The sequence below is a fragment of the Aotus nancymaae genome, unplaced genomic scaffold, assembly GCF_030222135.1.
Source record: "Aotus nancymaae isolate 86718 unplaced genomic scaffold, 86718_ANA_hifiasm-v0.15.2.pri h1tg000092l, whole genome shotgun sequence".
NCBI lineage: Eukaryota > Metazoa > Chordata > Mammalia > Primates > Aotidae > Aotus > Aotus nancymaae.
The window spans coordinates 11,972,326-11,990,553 of NW_026988507.1; the positions used below are offsets into that span (position 1 = coordinate 11,972,326).

At 35.0% G+C, this 18,228-nt stretch overlaps 1 long non-coding RNA gene and 1 other non-coding gene across 2 annotated transcripts in view; both read left to right on the plus strand.

Annotated features, from left to right (window-relative positions):
• LOC135271822 (uncharacterized) overlaps positions 1-16,536 on the plus strand; it is a 148,176-nt gene extending 131,640 nt beyond the window's left edge. The window contains exon 3 of the long non-coding RNA XR_010339957.1: positions 16,442-16,536. This is a non-coding gene — a long non-coding RNA (uncharacterized LOC135271822). The remainder of the gene's footprint in view (positions 1-16,441) is intronic.
• On the plus strand, positions 5,585-5,691 carry LOC135271832 (U6 spliceosomal RNA). The gene has a single exon (XR_010339965.1). It is a non-coding gene; the product is annotated as a U6 spliceosomal RNA (small nuclear RNA).
• Positions 16,537-18,228: the final 1,692 nt, after the last annotated feature.

The window sequence follows — 18,228 nt, forward strand, 5'->3', positions numbered from 1 at the left end:
TGACTCTCTCCCAGGTGTTCCAGTCGCTTGTTGAAAAGGCACCAGGATCTGTGTGATTTTCCGTGCAGTGACCCACTGCGCTGGCTGAAACAGCGACACTGAGATTCATGGTGCTTTTTTGCCCAAGAATCTCCTGGCCTGGCTCCCTGTTTCAGTCCCCTTTTTTAATCAGCTGAATGGGCGACTGTGCCTTCCTGGAGCTCCTCTGGCCAGCTAAAATGGCACCCAGACCACAGTATTTTGTACGAAGAACCACCGTGCCGGGGCGCCGGCAAAACAGCCGTGGAGGCCAAAACAGCTGCGCTGGTGACCCCTGGGGCTACTCCGCCTGGGAATCTCCTGGTCTGTGGGCAATAAAAATCCATCTTGAAATGTGGCATCCACTCACCATTTGTGCTTTCACTGGGATCTGCAGGCCTCAGCTGCTCCTAATCAGCCATCTTGGATCTTCCCCCCTACAAATCAAATTACTGACAGAGTCTCATGTACATGTTAGTCATATCTTGTAATGGTAAAGGAAAGTTAAGACTCCTTCTTTTCACTTTGGAGGGGCTTCTGGCCCTGGGAAGACTGTATGGTTCTCATAAGGCAACCTCTTTACTAGGCCTAAGAAAGAAGATGCATTTTGTACCAGGTTTGTTTTTTCTCTTTTTTGGATTTTCAACTTATTGACTCTCTTTGGCTTCCATGAAATGAGATATTAAGGGTAAGAGCAGGGTTGATACTGGGAAGCTTAGTCCAAGACGATTAGTTTTACCAGCCTTTGATATATTAAGGTTCCAGACCCCATGGCTCAGCTGAAAGGCTTCCACAGAAGATTATGAAACAAAAATAAACTAATACCAAAGAGTAAGTTAATCTGGAATTTCTCTGCTCTGTGTCACCCTTTAATATGTATGTTATGAATGACTATTAAATTAGTTTATAATTTTATGTTTGCTCATAAGTGTTTACTTCTATAAATATTATTTTCTTGCCTTTTTTAACTTACAGAAAATACATCAATATATTTTAGCTATGGAAGTGTGGGTATTTTTATTTTACTTTACGTTCTGGGGTACATGTGCATAATGTGCATGTTTGTTACACGTGCCATGGTCCTTTGATGTGTCCATTACCCAATCATCTGCATCAGGTATTTCTCCTAATGCTATCCTTCCCCAATCCACACACCCACTGCTATTCCTCCCCTAGCCCCTGTCCCCCAACAGGCCCTGGTGTCTTATGTTCTCCCTGTGTCCATGTGTTCTCATTGTTCAATACTCACTTATGAGTGAGAACATGTGGTATTTGGTTTTCTGTTCTTCTGTCAGGTTGGTGAGAATGATTGTTTCCAGCTTCATCAAGGTCCCTATAAAAGACATGAACTGATCCTTTTTATGGCTGCAGAGTATTCTATGATATATATATGCCACATTTTCTTTATTCAGTCTATCATTGATGGGTGTTTAGATTGGTTCCAAGTCTTTGCTATTGTGAACAGTGATGCAGTAAACATATGTGTGCACGTGTCTTTATAATAAAATTATTTAGAATCCTTTGGGTATATACCCATAGATAGCTGGGTCAAATCATATTTCTATTTCTAGATCCTTGAGGAATCACCACACTGTCTTCCACAATGGTTGAATTAATTTACACTCCCACCATCAGTGTAAAACTGTTCCTATTTCGTGCATCCTCTCCAGCATCTGTTGTCTCCTAACTTTTTAATGATCGCCATTCTAACTGGCATGAGATGGTATCTCAATGTGGTTTCATTTGCATTTTTCTAATGACCAGTGATGAGCTTTTTTCCATATGTTTGTTGGCTGCATAAATGTCATCTTTTGAGAAGTATCTGTTCATATCCTTTGCACACTTTTTGATGGCATTGTTTTTTTCTTCTTGGAAATCTATTTAAGATCTTTGTAAATTCTGGATATTAGCCCTTTTTTAGATGGGTAGTTTATAAAAATTTTTTCCCATTCTGTTTGTTGCTGATTCACTCTAATGATAGTTTCTTTTGCTATAAAGAAGCTCTTTAGTTTAATTAGATCTCATTTGTCTATTTTGGCTTTTGTTGTCATTGATTTTGGTGTTTTAGTCATAAAGTCTTTGCCCATACCTATGTCCTGAATGGTGTTGCTTAGGTTTTCTTCTAGGGTTTTTATGGTGTTAGGTCTTATGTTTAAATCTTTAATTCATCTGGAGTGAATTTTTGTATAAGGTATAAGGAAGGGAACCAGTTTCAGCTTTCTGTTTATGGCTAGTCAGTTTTCCCAACACCATTTATTAAATAGGAAATCCTTTCCCCATTGCTTGTTTTTGTCAGGTTTGTTAAAGATTAGATGGTTGTAGATGTGTGGCATTGCTTCTGAGGCCTCTATTCTGTTGCATTGGTCTATATCTCTGTTTTGTACCAGTACATGTTGTTTTCATTACTGTAACATTGTAGTAGTTTTAAGTCATCAACTAATCGGTAAGATAAACAGCTGGCATCAGAATGGCAAGATCAGATTCACACATAACAATATTAATCTTAAATGTAAATGGGCTAAATGCCCCAATCAAAAGACACAGACTGGCAAATTGGATAAAGAGTCAAGACCCATCAGTGTGCTGTATTCAGGAGGCCTATCTCATGTGCAAAGACATATGAGGGTTAGAGGAAGGTTTACCAAGCAAATGGAGAGCAAGAAAAGCAGGGGTTGCAATCCTAGTCTCATAAAACAGACTTTAAACCAACAAACATCAAAAGAGACAAAGAAGGGCGTTACATAATGGTAAAGGGATCAGTGCAATGAGAAGAGCTAACCGCCCTAAATATATATGCACCCTATACAAGAGCACCCAGATACATAAAGCAAGTTCTTAATGACCTACAAAAAGACTTAGACTTCCACATAATAATGATAGGAGACTTTAATACCCCACTGCAATGTTAGACAGATCAATGAGACAGAAAATTAACAAGGATATCTAGGAATTGAACTCAGGTCTGGACCGCGTGGACCTGTTAGACATCTACAGAACTTCCCATCCCAAATGCACAGAATACATACTCTTTTCAGGACCACATCACACTTTCTATAAAATTGGCCACATAATTGGAAGTAAAACACTCCTTAGCAAATTCAAAAGAACAGAAATCATAACAGTCTCTCAGACTGCAGTGCAATTAAATTTGAACTCAGGATTAAGAAATTCACTGTAAACCACACAACTACATGGAAACTGAACAACTCTCTCCTGAATGTGACTACTGGATAAATAATGAAATGAAGACAGAAATAAAGATGTTCTTCAAAACCAATGAGAATGAAGACACAAAGTACTGGAGTCTCTTGGACACATTTAATGCAATGTCTAGAGAGAAATTTATAGCACTAAATGCTCACAAGATATGCAAGGAAAGATCTAAAATTTACACCCTCGCTTCACAATTAAAAGAACTAGAGGAACAAGATCAAACAAATTCAAAAACTAGAAGACAAGAAATAACTAAGATGAGAACAGAACTGAAGGAGATAGAGACACAAAAAACCCTTCAAAAAAATCAGTAAATCCAGGATCTGATTTTTTGAAAAGATCAACAAAATAGGAAGTGTGAATTTTTTTCTGGCAACAGATTGTAGGTTTCTTAAAGGAAGGGGCCATTTATTTCCTTGATGTTTCCCAAAGAACTTGGAATAGTGTCTTGTATTTCATATATATTTAGTAAGAACTTAATATTTAGTGGATTAATTAATGATTGACTCTTTTCCAAGAATGTCCCACTCTTTTGTTTCATTTTCTGATAGCACCCAGATGTCCAGGCTGAGTACTTTCTCTCTCTATCACTGCTAGAAGTGAGTAGAAAGCTTCAGACAGACGCCTTGAGACCAGAAATTGTCCTCTACTCCTATATTGTTGGGAAAAGCAGCAAAGGAGAAAGGACTTACAGAGTGCCTACATAAATTAGTTATGAGTAACATATAAACAAGGAACAACAAACTGTGGAAGGCTGCAGTAGGCCTCTGAGGAGGAAAGCCCCTCCATGCCTCATGTTCTGGTGCAGGCTGACCTCGGCTCTATTATCATAAATGTTGTGCTCAAGGACATAAAACCCCTTCTTAGCACTATGACGTAGCCAGACTTGTAGGCTCCTTGTAAGGTCTGTGTTCCATCTGCTGTACATAGATAATAAGTTAAAGAAAACCACATGTTCTTGTTTTGTAAAACTCCCAAACTGCCACTGTTATCAATCCTTAGGATGACACACCAGTTCCGGCTCACTGATTCAGTTCCAGCTCACTGATTTACTCCACCATCACATCACTGTCTCCCCACCATCACTCCACCCCTATCTTATAGATCAAAGTGATTGTAACCAATAAATAGTGTAGATCATCAGAGCTTGGGGCCTTCACTGCCTCCTACAGAGTAATAAGTGATGGCCCCCTGGTCCCACTCTTTGCACTCTTAATCTGTCTCTTTCTCATTCCTTTATCACCCCTGAACTTGGGGTACCCACTGGTGATGTAGGGCTGGCTCCCTACATTCTGGTGCCCAATGTGGACTCATGGATCCCTGCATTCTGGCACCCAATGTGTGGGGCTCGTGGATTCCCTACACTATATAAATCAGATAATGGCCTTGTGTGTGAAAATGTAATTTACAAAGCTTGACAAGGGAAGCATGACTACCTACATATGAGAAAACCTCAGCAATTATGGGTGGTTCTAAACATAAAGACATGGCTCTTACTAGAGTAATTGATATGAAGAGAGAGATGGTTCACAGAGGAGATAAAACCTTATTAAATGCCTAAATATAAGATCTATTAGGAAAGTTTTAAGGATTTAACTGGAGAAGGGAACATGATAATATAAGGAAAGAAGACATTTTCCTCAAATAATTTAACCTTAAAAATGAACTTAAGTAAAGCAAAACACTATGTAACATATTAAAAGACTATAGATTATTTCTTAAATTTTTAACAACTTCATTTGATTAGAAATAGACTCGTGTAGATGGCAAAAGGAAGTAGATAATTGCCTCAGTATAAAATAAATAATATTTGTAGATGTCAAAAATTAAAATGAGTCATCTTGGGAGAGAAAACATTCCTTTTTGCTTAATGGAGATTCTTAGGATATGGAGACCACTTATGAGAGATTTTTCAAGGTTTAGTAAGATATCCTCTAGAGATCTTTCAAAACTATAATTTTGTGAAATAAAAAAGTCACTATTCAAGAGAAGATGTTACACATGTAATTGTCTCTTGAACTCCTTCTTGTTTCTGCATGTTTTAACATTATTGTCTTGTCCCCTCTGTGTGTATTAATGAGAAGGCACTTAAGATAAAATGAAGAGCTGTACTGCTTTAAACACTTTATCCCAGACTGTAAGGAGCAGCTTAAAGAACTACATAAGCAAAAAGAAAAGAGACTATTCTATGGATTTAATCAGGTTGAATGAATAATTATGAAATGAGGCTTGATTTGTCCTCAAGGCATTCTTCTTTCAGCCAAAAAAAAATCTCTATATTGCTTTGTTGATATACATATTTTTATTAATTTATCATGTTAAATGTAAAAATTCAAACAAATGGAAGTCTATAGTGCTTGAATCAGCAGCACATATACTAAAATTGGAATCATACAGAGAAGAAGAGCATGGCCTCTGTACAATGATGTCACACAAATTTGTGAAATGTTCCATATTTTTGTGCCTGAACAGTACCAGGTCCCTGAAAACATCCAGAAAAGAAGTCTACTGACTGTACTTACTGTATACCACAGTTAGAGAAATACGCAGACAAAGAGATAAGAAAGAACGAACACAAGAATACTGGCAACTCAAATGTCCAAAATGTCTCATGTGATCCAACTGACCACACTATTTCTCAAACAAGTGTCTTAACAGGGCTGAGATGGCTGAAATGATTGAAATAGAATTCACAATTTGGATAGGAATGAAGAATGAGAAACCAATCCAAGGACACTAAGAATATAATAAAATTATACAGAAGCTGACCGATGAAATAGCCAGTATAAGAAAAAAACCCAAATGTCCTATAGAACTGAAAAACACACTACAAGAATTTCACAGTGCAATCCTAAGTATTACTAGCAGAATATACCAAGCTGAGGAAGGAATCCCAGAGCTAGAAAACTGGTTCTCTGAAATAATACAATCAGATAAGAATAAAGAGAAAAGAATGAAAAGGAATGAACAAAACCTCTGAGAAGTATGACATTATGTAAGAAGGCCAAATATATGAATCAGTGGCATCTCTGAAAAAGGTGGGAAGAAAGTAAGCAACTTGGAACACATATTTTGGGATATTGTCTATGATAGCTTCCCCAACCTCACTAGTGTGGCCAACATTCAAATTCAGGAAATACAGAAAATCCTTTCAAGATTCTACACAGGATCATCCCAAAGACACATAGTCACCAGATTTTCCAAAGTTGAAATTAAAGAAGAATGTTAAAGGCAGAGATCAGCTACAAGTAGATTTCTATCAAACTAACAGTGGACCTTTCAGAAGGAACCCTACAAGCCAGAGACTGGGGGCCTACATTCAACATTCTTATAGGGAAAAAAAAAAATCAACAATCGGAAATTTCATATCCAGCCAAACTAAGCTTCCTAAGTGAAGGAGATATAAGACCCTTTTCAGACAGGCAAATGCTAAAGGAATTCATTACCCCTAGACTTGTCTTACAAGAACTCTTGGAAAGAAGCACTAAATATGGAAACAAAAGACAATTACCAGTCAATAAAAAACATGTTGAAGTACACAGACAACTGACACTACAACAACCATATAAGCAAATCTGCATAATGACCAGCTAACAAAAAAAAATAGTATAAAATCCACACCAAATTAACCTTGAATGTAAATGGACTAAAGCCCCACTTAAAAGGCACAGAGTGGTAAACTAAAAAAAGCAAGAACCAATGGTATGGTATCTTCAAGAGACCCATCTGACATGCAATGCCACCTATGGGCTCAGAAAAAAAAAAGAAAAGAAAAAAAAGGAGAGATGAAGGAAAATCTACCAAGTAAATGGAAATCAAAAAAAAGTAGAAGTGGCAATCCTAATTTCAGACAAAACAGACTTTAAACCAACAAAGATCAAAAAAGACATAAAAGGGCATTACATAATGATAAAGGTTTCAATTCAACAAGAAGACCTAACTATCTTAAGTACATATATACCCAACACAGGAGCACCTAGATTCATAAAGCAATTTCTTAGAGACCTACAAAGAGACTATTGTGTGATAACATAATAATAGTGGGAGACTTCAACACTCCACTGACAGTATTAGACAGATCACTTTAGCAGAAAATTAACAAAGATGTTCAGGACTTGAACTAAACACTGGAACAAATGGTTCTAACAGACATTTACAAAAGTCTTCACCCCCAAACAACAGAATAAACATTCTTCTTATTGCCACTTGGCACATGCTTTAAAACTGACCACACTATCAAACATAAAATAATGCTCAGCAAATGCATAAAACCGCACAAAATTATATCAACCACACTTTCAGACAACAGTCAAATAAAAATGGAAATCAAGTCTAAGAAAATGTCCCCAACCATACGATTACATAGAAATGAACAACCTGCTCCTAAATAACTTTTGGGTAAATAATGAAATTAAGGCAGAAATCAAGAAGTTATTTGAAACTAATGAGGACAAAGATACCGTGTATCAGAATCACTGGAACACAAATAAGGCAGTCTAAAGAGGGAAATTTATAGTACTAAATGCCCACATCAAAAAGTTAGGAAGATCTACAATCAATGACCTAACATCACCACTAAAAGAACTAGAGAAGCAAGAGCAAACTAACCACAAAAAAAATCTGCAGAAAACAAAAAATAAGCAAAATCAGAGTTGAACTGAGGACAATTGAGACACAAAAAAAAAACCATTGAAAAGATCAGCAAATGTAGAAGTTGGTGTTTTGAAAATATTAATAAGATAAAGTCCTAGCTAGACTAATAAAGCAGAAAAGAGAGAAAATCCAAATAAACATAATTAGAAACAACAAAAGGAATGGCATCACTGACTCCACAGAAATACAAATAACCATCAGAGACTACTAAGAACACTTCTATGCACACCAACAAGACAATCTAGAAGAAAAAGATGCATACCTGGTAACACACACTCTCAAAACTGAACCAGGAAGAAATTGAATCCTAAACAGACCAATAACAAATTCTAAAATTGAATCAATAATAAATAGCCTATCAACCAAAAGAACCAGATGGATTTATAGCTGACTTCTACCAGATGTACAAAGAACTGCTGGTTACATTCCTACTGAAACTACTAAAAAAATTTGAGAAGGGAATCCTCCCAACTCATTCTATCATCCTGACACCAAAACCTGGCAGAGACACAGCAATAACAAAAAAAAAAATTTAGGCCAATGCCCTTGATGAACATTGATGCAAAAATCCTCAAAAGTATACTAGAAAACTGAAACCAGCAGCACATCAAAAGGTTAATCCACCACAATCAAGTAGGTTTTATCCCTGCAATGTAGGTTGATTCAACAGATACAAATCAATAAATGTGATTCATCACGTAAAGAGAACTAAAGACAAAAGCCACATGATTATCTCAGTAGATGCAGAAAAGTGTTTAGACAAAATTCAACATCCCTTCATGTTAAAAACTCAACAAACTAGATATTAAAGGAATGTACCTCACAATTATAAGAGTCATCTATGACAAACCCACAGCCAACATCATACTGAATGGGCAAGAGCTAGGACCATTGCCCTTGAAAACCAGCACAAACTCATCACTTCTGTTCAACATATTTTAATAGTGTTGGAAGTCTTGGCCAGAGCAATCAGGCAAGAAAAAGAAATAAAGGGCATCCAAATACAAAGAGAGGAAATCAAACTATTGCTCTTTTCTGATGACATGATTCTATATCTAAAGCACCCAGCAGTCTCTGCCCAACAGCTCCTTAAGTGGATAAGCAACTTCAGCAAAGTTTCAGTATGCAAAATCGGTGTACAAAAATCATTAGCATTTCTGCACACAAACAACAGCCAAGCTATGAGCCAAATAAGTAATGCAATTTCATTTGCAGTTGCCACAAATAAAATAAAATGCTTAGAAAATATAGCTACCAGAACGATGATATATCTCTATAATAACAACTATAAAACACTGCTCAAGGAAATCAGAGATAACATAAACAAATGGAAAAACATTCCATGCTCATGGATAGGAAGAATCAGTATCGTTAAAATGGTCATACTGCCCAAAGCAATTTACAGATTCAATTGCTATTCCCATCAAACTACCAGTGACATTCTTCACAGTACTAGAAAAAAACTATTTTGAAATTCATGGAATCAAAAAAGAAGCAAAATAGCCAAAGCAATTCTAAGCAAAGAGAACAAATCTGGAGGCATCATGCCACAGGACTTCAAAGTAGACTAAGGGGCTACAGTAATCAAAATAGCATTGTACTGGCACAAAGACACATAGACCCATGGAACAGAATAGAGAGCTCCAAAATAAGGTCTTCCACCTACAGCTCTGATTTTTGGCAAAGTTGACAATGGGAAAAGGACATTTTATTCAATAAACGGTGCTGGGATAACTTGCTAGCCATATGTAGAAAATTGAATGTTCTGCATTTGTAAGTTTCCTATCCTTATACCATATACAAAAATCAACTCAAGATGGATTAAAGACTTGAATGTAAAACTCAAAAGTATAAAAACTTTGAAGTATAACCTAAGAAAATGCCTAAATACAAACTAAAAAATTACCATAGAAAATGGCAGTGATTTCACGTCAAAAACACCAAAAGCAATTTCAACAAAAGCAAAAATGACAAATGGGATCTAATTAAACTAAAGAGCTTTTGCAAAGCAAAAGAAGCTATCAACAGCAACAGAGCAAGCAATCTATAGAATGAGAAAAAATACTTACAAACTATGAATCTGACAAAAATCTAACTTAAATTTGTAAGCTAAAAAAAAAATATTAAAAAGCGAGCAAAGGACATGAACAGACACTTTACAAAAGAAAACATACACGTGGGCAACAAGCATACGAAAAAAAGCTCAGTATTACTGATCATTAGAGAAATGCAAGTTAAAGTCACTGTGAGATACCATCTCACCTGAGTCAGAATGGCTACCATTAAAAAGTCAAAAAATAAGATACTAGTAAGGTTGCAGAGAAAAGTGAACACTTATGTCGAGTGTAAATTAGTTCAACCATTGTGGAAAGAAGTGTGGCAATTCCTCAAATACTTAAAAACAAAACTACCATTTAATACAGCAATCTCAATGCTAGGTATCCACCCAAAGGAATATAAATCATTCTACCATAAACACCTATTCATGTGTATATTCATTGCAGCACTATTCATAATAGCAAAGACATGAAATCAACCTAAATGCTCATCAGTGGTAGACTGGATACTGAAAATATGTACATATACTCCATGAAATACTATGCATCCATAAAAAAGAACAAGATCATGTATTTTTCAGGAACATAAATGGAGCTAGAAACCATTATCCTTAGTAAATGAACAAAGGAATGGAAAGCCAAATACCACATGTTCTCACTTATAAATGGGAGCTGAATAATAAGAACACATTGACATAGAAAAAGGGAACAACAGTCACTGGGACCTATTTGTGGGTGGAGAATGGGAGGAGGGAGAGGAGCAGAAAATTAAAAACCTATTGTGTACTAAACTTAGTATCTGGGTGATGAAATAATATGTACACTAAACCCCCATGACACGGGTTTACCTATATAACCTGCGCATCTACCTCTGCACCTAAAATAAAAGTTAAAATTATTTCACTAAAAAAAGTCTATGTACAATATTCAGCACTTATGAATAATAATAATTAGATATATTATCTTCTTTCTCAAATGTCATATGAACATATTTCCTGTTAAACATCATGATGTATTAGAAAGAGCCCAGAATTTGGAGGCAGCATATGTCATAATCTATATGCCTAGTGACAGAGGCAAATCATAAAACACAGGCCCAATTTTCTTATATATAAAATAATGATAAAAATACCTGCTCTACAGATATTTCTACACATAGAGAGTAGTTTTGAGGATTAAGCAATATATGTGAAACTATATGGTAACCACAAAACCACAGCACAAATATAATGACAATTAAATAAAAATGAGATAATCTCTCAAATCTTACTACAACCAAAAAATGCAATATTCTTTATTATTCTCAGAACATTTCTTCTTCTTCTGAAGTGTTATTCATTTGATACTTGTAACATAGAATCATTTACCAATTAACAAATATTACTGCTAATTAAAAAAAAAAGCAGAAGGCAGATAAACAGTAAGAAAATAAAAACCACTGACAATACAATTAATCAGATATAAAGCTATTAATATTTATGTTTTTCAGAAATATGTTCTATTTTAATTTTTTTCACTGAACTATGAATTATAACATCTTTCCTTGTAACAGTGTATCCTTCTATAACCTCATTTACTAATTGCACAATATTTCCTTCAATAGATAGATATACCATGACTTATGTTATAAAATATAGTTATTTTTCTGTTTTTCACATTGATCAATAACACTGTGATGGGCATTCTTTTTAAAATTGTTATATCCATTTAAAATTATTTTTATAGAATTAAATCATATCCTTTGCAGTAACAGAGATGGAGCTGGAGGCCATTATCCTAAATGAACTAACATAGGGGCAGAATACCAAATACTGCATGTTCTCACTTTTATGTGGTAGCTAAATACTGAATACATATGGACACAAAGAAGGGAACAATGATCATCAGGGACTACTTGAGCATGGAGGGTGGAAGGGGACTGAGGACTGAAAAGCCCACCTATCGAGTACTATGCTTATTAGTGGAGTGAAGAAAATCTTTGCACCAAACCCCTATGACATGCAATTTACCGATATAACAAACCTCCACATGTACCCCAGAACCTAAAATAAGAGTTTTTAAAAGTTTAAAAAACACACCAAAAAAACCTAAATGGAAGTGAATAAAATTATTTTCTCCATCTAACTCACTAATTTAAAATAATCAGATAGCTTTTGATTTTCAAATTTTTGTATGTACAATTTTATATACATATATTAATAAATGTCATTTGCAGTACATATATTGTTCTTCAGTCTGTAATTTTGCAATTAAAATATATTGTGAACACATTTTTAACATCCATACTCAGAAATTCTTCACCTTTGAAGTGAATCCAGTGTTCCATTATTTGGGTATGTTATAATAATTTATGTAATGAAGCCCTTATAGATGAATGTTCAGATTGTTTTCTTTTTGTTCTTTCTACACTCACATAATAATTATTATTTTTTTGCATCAGTGCTTTCAAACTTTTTTGTGAGGACTATTTTTTCCTCCTAAAAGTTATTAAGGAAAAATAACCTGCCCTTGTGTGGATGTAAGTACAATGACTGCCAATACAGTTTGATGTCAGTAACTTAATTAATGATAAAGATGTCATCGATTCTATTATATGCATCATTGCTTTTTACCATTAGTCCAAATGTCAACACAGAACAAAAGGCAAATGACATCTTAGTATTATCATGGAAATAGTTTTCACCTCACCTATTCTCCATAAAACTCTTGGGGACCTCCAGGAATCCTGTGATCACAGTAAGAAACACTACCTTGGATAAATTAAATAAGAGATGGCATTGTTGAATTAAATGGTATATTTACAGATCGAGGTGCAATTTTTATGACCAGATTGTTTATGAGGTACTAGCTATATAAGAATTAATAGACTTTAACAAATTTATATGAAGACAACTTGTAGAACACTTGGCTTAGTATGGCAAATATAAACTAGAGCTTTCATAGAATTTTTCAGGGGAAAAAACTTATGAAGTTTTTTTGCTGAGCTTCTCAGAACAGAGAAGTTAAACACCAAGCTATTGAAGGTCCCTCACTAAAGCATTATACCATTTCTTCCTCTAATACTTTGTTTTGTACCCATAAGTTTATGCTTCTTAATATAGAAATGAAGACCCTCTACAACCTTACTTTAACCTACTTTTCCAAGCATAAATCTTGGTCTCTTTTGCACATTCCTTTGTACCAAGCAAATGGAAAGCAAAGAAAAGCAGGGGTTGCAATCCTAGTTTCTGACAAAACAGACTTTAAACCTACAAAGGTCAAAAAAGACAAAGAAGGGCATTATATACTGCTAAAGGGAACTATTCAACAAAAAGAGCTAACTATCCTAAATATATATGCACCCAGTACAGGAGCACCCAGATTCTTTTTTTTTTTTTTTAATTGAGGAACCGAAAATGTTGCAGGAGAGGTGGCAATAAAGGTTGCCTTGTACTATTTTCCAGTTGTTATGTATATAATTCTTATTTTTTCTTAAAAAAAAAAAAATCTTCACTATGGTAGAGGCTATGACAAAAGCTCCACAGATAAAATTCCCTCATCTTTTGAGTGTTAAAGAGATGAGGGAATTTGTATAGGTCAAACACGGAAGAGGGAATGTTAGACTGAGACCACAAAGCAACCAAAAAGTAGGAAAGGGTGGCACACGTAGAAAAGCTGGGAAGGTTTCTGTACAGCTGGCACAAAGGAATGTGCAAAAGAAAGGTATAATGATACAGAGCATAGTGATAATTAAAAAGCTTTTTAAAACACTTGCCTTTTGTACTGTTATGCACAAGATCTAATGTTCTTGCATTTTTGACTTGAGTATGTATGTGAATGTGTATGTATGCAGTTTAAAGCAATGTATACTACAGATGTCTATAATCAAAATAATAATTTAATATCCTGAAAAAATAAGAGAATGGTATAGGTGTTTAAGCAACATCTGATATTTATTAGGTTCCTGATGCTTACTATGTAAACATTTTTTTTAATTCAGGTAAGTGACATAATATATCCTTTAGAGGGTAGACATTAACTCTGGGTTTTGAATAAAGTGAGGATTAATTATTCTGGCTCCTTCTATATTTTTAGCCCTTCCAATAAACTATCCAAATGAGTATATGCAATTCAATAGGCTCTCAGCAAGTAATTTAGTCCTGTTCAGTTAATAACTAGATATTTTGACATTTGAATAAGTCAGCACCTTTTTTTTTTGTAAAATGTCATGGTCACTCTAAAATTAGGGCTACCACTAGAATCCTGTTACATGAAGACCATTTATTTTTTGTGCTTTATTAACATTAGTAGCTTTTCTAATCTTGGGCTGGTAGTTCTCAGAGCAAGAGGGAAACAAATATTATACTTACATGAGGAGAGCAGAATCTTGCTTTTATCAATCGCAATTAATATCAGTCACCAAAGACTGACTATAATATTTTTAAGTTGTCAATCCCAATCAGTCTTCTGACTCTTGCAATAGTTAAGTCCTGAATAGTAAGTTTAAAACTAGGGAATGATCCTTTAAAGTTGACTTCAAGATAAAAATAAATGTTTTAAAGATTAATTTATATGATGACCCAAATCATACTGAGAGGAGGAATTAGTATATTATACTTGGATGATAAAATTGATAATACTTTGGCTTTTAAAAAATAATGTCTATCATGGCTATGGTGAATATTGAGGAAACTTTAATGTACCCTACAAATAAAAAATACTGTTAAAATACTGTCTGTTACATTGTATTTCCAGAATTACAGACTAGTTTCCAGAAAATAACTGCTTTCTAATGTGGTTTAGACCCACAATAAAGGCACTTGAGTGCAGGAAAAATCATAGAAGTTGATGGGAATAGGAGTTTATTCTTCTAATTAGCCTAATGAATCCTAATAATTCCACTTCTAGATCCCCTGATAAAATCCACTTTTTTTTAAATCCCAGAATTGAATTTTCCTATATATGGTAATGGCAAAATTATTTTTAAACATTCAGTGTTACCCCAACTACTTAATATTCTTTATACGATTTCTGTTTCAAACTGCTGTCGGTTAAAATCAATGAGCCATATATATTACATTGAGAGGTGCTCTATTTCATACCATCCGTCACTTATTACCAGTGCTATTTCATCTCAGTACTTCATTGCTTATCCTATTAACAGAAATATTTTCTTGGTACATTCTGCAGCATGCTATGGTTGCTTGCCTTTAATTTTTACAGTGCTTAGATAATTGTGGCTTCTTAATATGAAAATCTGAACCCTCTGTCCATAACTCAGTTTCATTAGATCATGCTGATCTTTGTATATAAGTAAAATTGCTACAATGAAGTCTTCTTTGAACTCATTTTTTCCCATTGCTCTTTTCTCTTCCTTTTCCCATTGCATGGTCCTTGTGTTACATTTGAAATACATTAGGGGCTTGTTTTTCCTATCTATTGTGTTCTAAAACCTCCTTCCATTATGCTGAAATCTTCTTGAGTATAGAAACTACCTATTATTAATACTTATATTTGCCTTGTTTGTTAGTTACTTAAACTATAAGCACCCAATAACTGGTCTTGCATTATATAAATATATAAGTAAATTCTATTTCATAGATGATAGAAAAATTAATAAATGAATAGTATTGGTCACTATTACTTACATGGCAAAAAATTATTTTATGGTATATTCAATATCACTGAGCCCTTGGCAGGCATGAAAACTATTAAGTCCCTTTCCCTGTTTTAAGTTTTGTATTTAATGAATCAACATGAAGTCAGCTTATACAGCCACACACAGCTTACACTTCCATACAAAGTTAAAGAATAGTTCTCCTAGGAAATGTTTCTTGACTTACTCCGCAAGAGCTGAGTAGGGAGGCTTTCCTATGTGCTCCTCAAGTCTTTGTTTTTTTATCATAATGTGATTATCTGGTATGCTTCTGTCTTCAGTACTTTGATTTACTCCTGTGTCCTTAGTCTCTATCTGAGTATCTGATCCATAACAGGTACTCAGTATATACATAGGGAATGACTAAAGAGAATTTAGAGTATCACAGAATCTAGAAACGACCATATCAACTCACCCTCTTTATGAAAATATATCCTGTACTATTGCAGGATAGAAATTGATCATGGATTGAGTTTGAACTTTAGTATGGTGATGATACTCATTATCATAGAATTTTAAGGTACATTAGTGATGATGTGGACAAATGAGCTTAATCAGGAACTATTTTCTGGATCAGTGATCCTCAAAAGAACATTTCAAGTAGGAGAAGAATAAGAGAACGCCTAGAACATGCACTTGGGAAGACTAAAAATGTTCAGATAAAACATACAGAATTTGGTATGCTTGCCCAAGGAGTTACTTTTTTCTGTAATAGAAAACAGCTGAGGGACATTTTTTAAAACACTCCCCAAAACCTAAAAATTCTTGAGATGATCATGGAGTAAGAGAAGCAGGAATGGTTATTTCTCATTCCCAGGGTACATCTAAGGGCATTCAAAATACTATTTTATTCTTTCACTTTCAGTGACTCCTAACTTACAGTCAGGAGCCAAAATGGTGGACAGCCTGGCCCTGCACGTGAAGGCATTGCTGTGTGCAGAAATGCGCCATCTAGATCCATCAGCGCCACCTCTCTACTTCAATGATGAGGTAAGGCAGAGCACTAAGACCTTATTGGGATGGGAATTCCAAAGGTGTTTTACTCTCTGGGCAAAATGGTCTCCACTAACACTGGAATCAGTTTTTGAATTCAGACACATGATGTGACTTTGAAAAAAAAAATTGCTGCTTATTGTATTTCAGTTTTCTTTACTTGAACATAATGGAAAATCATCTTATTTTTCTATCTGTTCTAAAAAGATGAAATAGATTTACTCCACCCAGGAGCCTGAGTGCCTGAGTTTGAATACCAATTCTGCTATAATAAGCTCTGTTATCTTGATTCAGCCACTGACTCTCTGCTTTAGTTTAATCATTTGTAAAGTGGAAATATTCATGGTACCTACCTCATGGCATTGTGGTGAGGGTTACATGCATTGATACATTGTAAGTGCTTAGCAAGCACACCAGGTCAAAAGAGTCACTGACAGTGAGTAACTAAATAAGCCTCTAGAGTTCTTCTCATTTATAGAGCAAGAGCTTCTGAATCATTCACCAGAGATTCCTGTTTGAATGAAACACCCAATGGGGGCACAGGTTGTAGCAACTCCCCTACCAGATTCAGCACTCATGTTAGCTAGGGCTTTCTAGGCACTGTTGCCCTTATGGAGGTCTACCTTTAATCGTCATTCTCTTTTCCCTGTGGAAATTTGTCTTGTGTCTAGAAAACCAGGCAATCTTCCCAGCCTCCTCCAAGCATCTAGTCTAATCAGCTTTATGATATTGCAGCTAGCTTACCTCTAGCTGCTGTTGCCTTGGGTTTGATACACTTCCTCTGATCCATATGACTCTCATCATGGCTCTTACTTAGCACTGTAGCTTACATTTTCAGGTAGGCTACTGAGAGTTATGTTGATTGTTGGTCAGGGAATCAAGCAAAAATAATTGGGATGTTTGGAAACTGACCTGAGAACTTGGACTTAGTAGTTGTTATATCTGAATTAAATAAACTTGGTAACTCTAAGCCCTGCACTGCTTCTTGAAAGAAATAATTATTTTAGAGCTATTATATCATTGCTACTAAAACAATAATAGGCATCATTTATGAATGTCTTCTATGTGATAATTAGGATGCCATTAATTCCACAGCAACCCCGGAAATTAGATGTCATTATCCAGTTTTCAGAGGTTAACAGACTCAGAAGATTAAATAATCAGTTCAGATATAACTAGTTAGCAGCATGTGGGGGATTTGAAGCCATTTGTTTCTTGTTACAAACCAAGTCACCAGTAAGAAACAAGGAAAATATTTTGTTGAAATCTTTATCTTTCCAGTGGACTCTATGGGATCTCATTAACCGTATTTTCTTCCCCGTGATATGTTTAAAAGTTCTTCTTCTAGAGATGTACTTCAGATCCAAGGTCCTGTGCATTAGTCGTTATGAATCAAATCAAATGGTTTTAGCCAACAAGCTCTCAATAAGAAAAGAGCTGTCCAGTAGATGAAGCAACTACTAGAGAAGGCAGGACATAGGTAATTAATTTCCTATGACTCTAACCCAAGAAAAAGAGCCAGTTCAAATATGGATTATTAATTAGACAAAAACCATTCCCCTAATAATTTTATATGCCATTCTTTTCATGAGGTATTTTTCATTGATTAGCAATTGATTAGTTAATTTAATTGTTTATACATCAAGTATCAGAGTTATA